Below are 5,553 nucleotides of genomic sequence, written 5' to 3'. Positions count from 1 at the left end.
CTTTGCAAAGCTATATACCTTCACTGGCGATCATATTTGTGGTAAGCATACGTTTGTTTTTCATTTTGTATCTTTGGGTTATATTTCATGTTTCATTATTCACTAAAATGTCCGAAACAATACAGCTTTAGCAAACTCTACTATCAAGTTACAATGGTTAGAAATAAATTTTAATTTTTTTTTCGACTCATGATTTACAAGCATAGCATAAACGTTTTTCCTTTAGGACAATTGGATTACAATATCTACCTGTTTCAATAAATAGCGAATGTGCACTTATTCTTAATCTTGTTATCTGGGATCTTTCATACCTTTTCGATGGAAATTTTAGGTAATCTTGCAATTTAGACTCGGTATTTTACTGTAGAAATAAAGTGTTCCTGAGATGGAAGAAAATATTTTGTTAAGATCATACCAATAAAACTTAAACCTCAAAACGTCATTGGAAAAAACTCTAAATGTCAAGTTTCGTTTTTGTTAAAGATAAAAAATCTTGCTTTGCCATTAAGTTTAACTCTTTTTGAAAGCTAACTCTTTGTCTTCTTGAAAGCTGACAATAAGGGTGTATTATTAAATGTGGTATTTCATACCATATTTCTAGGTCGGATATAGTATTGAAAAATGTTTCCATCACATGAAGCTTTAAGTGGATTAGAACCTAGTTTAACATTGAATGCTAAATGCGATGCTTTTCAATGTAAACCTATAATATTTTTGAAAATATGATTTGAATTTTTTTTTCAAATGGAAGATATTCTGAGAATGTTATTTTTTCATGACACAATGTGGACTAATAAGATCAATGCAAAAATGTTGTTTATCTCACCATTTTTCATCGTCATGCAAGGTGTTCTACCTTTATTCAATGTTTAGTTGAACCAATGCTGATTGTACAGTGGATGGTGCCAGATTATTAAAATGAAGCAGAACGATCGGGAAACTGTTCATAAACAATGCAAAAAGTTTCAAGTAAAAGCTCTTTTACATTTTGTTTACGAGCAATTTACGATCATAAAAACCTATTGATAGGCAATGAAAAGATAAAATGATTAAAGTGAAAACCTTTACACAATTGACTCACCAGCACTTTACAATACTCTACGATCAAAATGGTTTAGCTTTGCACCAGCTGTCTCATTCATTGCACAATGTCTTGCATTGGTTGCTAGCGTTTTAGTCGTCGCATTAAGTCTCCTAAAATATTGAATGTGCACCCCAATCAGACGCGACCAAATGCAATACAAATTACCGCAATGCAACGCACAAACATTCTTCCGATCGTATAACAACGTTTTTGTTATCGCAATAGGAATGTAGGATTTATAATGGGGATGCATGATTTATTAGATTCAAATTACTATGATCTGCCTTCAATATATAGACTAGTCAAATTTTCTTACTACATAAGCAAATGTTTGTATTTTACTGTTCGTAATTCTAATCATTTTGACAATGACAATCAACATAGAATAAAGATCGAATAAGAAAGCTTTTTATTAGAAATTAAATCAGAATTTATTTCAGGGCTTTATGAAAAAATCAAAAAGGTACAGGTACTGTACCATGAGATATAAAATTCACAACTTTAATACCTCCTGTGTTCCTCGTTCGCACTAATAAGAGCCTCTCCTAGAGATGCTCTATTGAGCGTGCACGACGGTAAAACAATATATGTCTTCTTGAAAGCAAAGTTTGAATTATAATTCTAATAACTTTTTGTAAAAAATGATAAATTTGCATAACAATATCTTTTTTAAATTTTAAAAATCCCACTCCTATGATACTATTTAATTTACTAAGATGAAAATAAATTTGGTCTTTCTCCACGAAATCAATGTGAACAAATTTTTTCACAATCTAAACACGAATGGTGATAGCTTCAATTAAGAATAAAATAAATATTGATTTAAAGTTTTGTCAATAAAGATAAAAGCGATTTAAGCACTATAAAGTTTTATTTTCATTTCTTTGAGCATAGCATGCAAAAATGAATAATATCCACAACCAACCCCCGAAAGAAGATAATAAGGAAGGCCGAAAGAGAAATTCATTGTAAGTCATTGCTTTCAAAGATATGTTTATATGCTAATATGATAAAAGTTTGTAATAAATACGTTATTTCCAAACCAACCTACCTTTTCATGTTTTAAAGGATACCATTAACCAATGAACATACAATTTAATTTATTTGATATCTGTCTGTTATTACATTGTAATTATTATTTAACCAAATCTTACATATTGCACTGAAAAATTGTGAAAAAAATTTCAGATTCAAATTATTTATATTTTTCTTATTTGAATAATGAAAAAGACAAATGATAGAAGGCAAAAAATACAAGAATTTATTTCATTGTTAGGTGTGAAAGCTGTTTATCAATTCGCTTTCATCTAACTTTGTTTAAAAGAGAAAATCAGTTAACGTTCATCAAGTAGAAGACTACAAATTGAAAAAAATGGAATGAACAGAAAGTAAATACTTCATAGCTTTAATAATTCATTTGCAATCAAAAAAGATAACCTGTATTTTTCTATCTATATTAAAAAGGACTAGAATTTTTGTGCATCGAATCAGCACTTTCTTTTCTTCCATTGTTTTCTTTCTTTATAATTCACTGAGCAGAATGAATTCACCGGAAGAAATAATTGAATGGATACTTCGACAAATAGAAGAAAACAGAGAAAAAAATGCCACACGTATGTCAGAGATAGAGAACAGAGAGAAACGAATACGTTTTATCTACGAATTCATTAATCAGAAGATGTTGGTAAGTATTATGTTATATTTATGCGGTCGTTACTATAGTTATTTATGCATATTCATTTCAAAATTGTGGTAAATTGAAGAATGTAAACTGTGCTTCATAAAAAATTATTTTAAAAAAGAGAGATTTAATTCTTGAGATAAAAATATTTTTGTTGTATTGTTAACAAAAATAAAATTATACACTATTTGGACTGTCATTAAAACTATTCATACATGTTTAAGTGTGTTGTGATTAATCAAGAGTTCAGAAACATTTTTTAACAAATTGCAATTAGGTATTCATTCAGTAAATTCTTTATTGTAAAGAATGGGTCAACGACATAAAATGCCTTCAGAATGATCTAAGTATCAAAACAATTTAAAACGTTGAGTAGTTTTAACCCCATTCCCCTTTTGATAGTGAACATGAACATGCATAAATATCCGTTTGTTTCATATATTTAACATTTGCAAAACTCTTTAGTTCGCTGTTCTGTTTAAAAAAAAAACTAAAATAGTATTTTCTAAAAGTAATGGCAATGCATTTCTTTAACGATCTCATGGTAATGTAATTCATTACCTCAAGAAAATTAGATAATTATGCAAATGGTAATTAATGCCGAAATTCATGAAGTAATGATAATATTATGCATTACTTTAAATGCAATTTGCTCAAGAGCCTACAACCCAATTTTACTCTTCATTCTATGCAATTTTTGATCAATAAACTACTAAACACTTTACAGGAATGAGATAGATGATTAAGACTTTTTTCAATTTTAAAAAATTATTTTATTACTTTAGGATTTAGAAGACAACATCGAAGACATTATTAATGATCTCTACTACGCAGAACAGGAACGCTATTAATCATCTTTAATCCAGCTTATTTCAGTTTTAACATCAAGATTTAAAATATTACGGGCTGACTGACTTCCACAGTTTAGTTATCTTTAACTGTTAAATAGTTTCTTGTTTCTTCGTTGTATTACAATCTTTCTTTTAATGTTAGAAAAAAAATATTGAGGTTGAATAAAATTTTAAGATTGATAATCAAATGCATTTTGACCGTCTGATCGTTCATGTGGTTCAATATTGTCTGTTCATATGTAAACTTTGCATTGAATGTATCACTTGATTAAATATTGATGGTGGATCTCAAAGAAGACATAACATTATCTATGTTTAAATCGAATGAGCCAAATACCTGAATTACATGCGTTTTATCCTTTACATTTTTAAATAACTTTTCTAAGTATGCCTAGTTAATTTGAAAAATAAGGATTCATCTTAGAGCATTATGAGGTGATCAAATAATATTCAAAGAAAGATGACATATTTATATAATTTTTGCAATACGATTAAATATAAAAATAGGTATTGATAAAATGTATTTGACATTACCAAATCGATTCGTAGTGTTATCACAGACCAGGGCACTGGAAAATGTAAATATCTTAAAATGTAGCTAAATATAAATGTTATGGATATCAGGAGTTGTTTAATGTTTGTACTGCGTCGGTGATTCATTTGCATTGTGTCGGTTCAATCAAGATTCCTGGCCATTTTAATTGCCTTAACATAAGTAACATTGAGTGCAATTCAGAAAAGCGTGCATAATTATTTATCAATAAAACGCATTCAGCTTTTGGAGTATGGTTTTTTTTCATCTTAGGTATTGACAAAACATATTTTCCTTTCCTTTTCTGGTAATGAATACTTTACATTTTATATTTGAAAAACTGATGATTGTTATGGCGCATGAAAAAATGTCTATTCACTTTACGCCAATGTGCCAAAGATAATAATAATTGTCTTTATTGTCTTAAAAATGTCTTCGGAAAGTAAAAACAACTCTTGAAATACCTCATATCTGAGGACTTTTTAATTATGATAATGTATCAGATAGATTTAAATCCTTTTGTCGAGATGTGGTGAAAACGAACAGTGGTCAAAATCAAAAGTCCAAAGGAAAAGTACAAAATAGAAGCAGGACAAACACAAACCTTTAAAAAAAACTTAGAGGTAGGATCAGGTGACAAGTAGAGAGCATCCTCTGCTGACAAGTCACATCCGCCGTGTCTCCTTGTCATCAACGGGAAAATCTGTGGACACCCGCCATGTGCTCTTTAGCGATATATATTGCCGAATAAAAATAGAGTCGACTGTATTCAGTTTCATTTAAACTTTGAGTTGGGAATTTTTAAATTGAACGTCGTAATTTTCAGTGCGCTTTATTTTCTGTGTTTTCAGAACGATTCATCATTGCATATCAAAGCAAAAATTATTCTCATTAACGTGATATTTAAATGTATTTTTTCAAACACAGATTCCCGTTGGATCAAATCTTATTTGATCATAAACTAGCATTCAATAGGCGGGGGCACAAGCGCCTTGGCAAGTTCTGGCATTAAGCTTCCGACCAGCTAAGGGCGATCCGCTCTAAAGACAGTGTCATGCATGGCTGTACATGATGTCATTCCTTTGTTACAGCAGTCTACAATTCAATGGCAGTGATTTAAGTACGATAAATGCCAAAAACAGTTCTGTATGGAAAAAATATCAGTTTTAACGTGCCTCGAAACTGTCTGAAATGTTTTTCATACAAAACTGTTTTGGGTATATATGCATTACATATCAGTGATCAAATATCGAATTGTGTCAAGAAGAGACAGTTACAATAAAAACAAAGCGGTACAATTTGTATACGTTTGTATTTTGTTTATGCCATTATCTGCACCGCGTTGATAAACATGAATTTTTTAAAAGACATTTGTCTGAAAATGAAAAACTACTCGGAATACATG

General features: G+C 29.9%; 1 long non-coding RNA gene across 1 annotated transcript; it reads left to right on the top strand.

The window, feature by feature from the left end:
* On the top strand, positions 1–4,662 carry LOC117683870 (uncharacterized). Its single transcript, XR_010710449.1, has 4 exons — positions 1–41; positions 1,979–2,052; positions 2,624–2,768; positions 3,551–4,662. It is a non-coding gene; the product is annotated as an uncharacterized lncRNA (long non-coding RNA).
* The last annotated feature ends 891 nt before the right edge of the window (positions 4,663–5,553 follow it).

This window comes from Magallana gigas, chromosome 10, assembly GCF_963853765.1.
Source record: "Magallana gigas chromosome 10, xbMagGiga1.1, whole genome shotgun sequence".
NCBI lineage: Eukaryota > Metazoa > Mollusca > Bivalvia > Ostreida > Ostreidae > Magallana > Magallana gigas.
The sequence above is the reverse complement of the archived record's forward strand: the minus strand, read 5'-3'. Positions and strand labels throughout refer to the sequence as shown.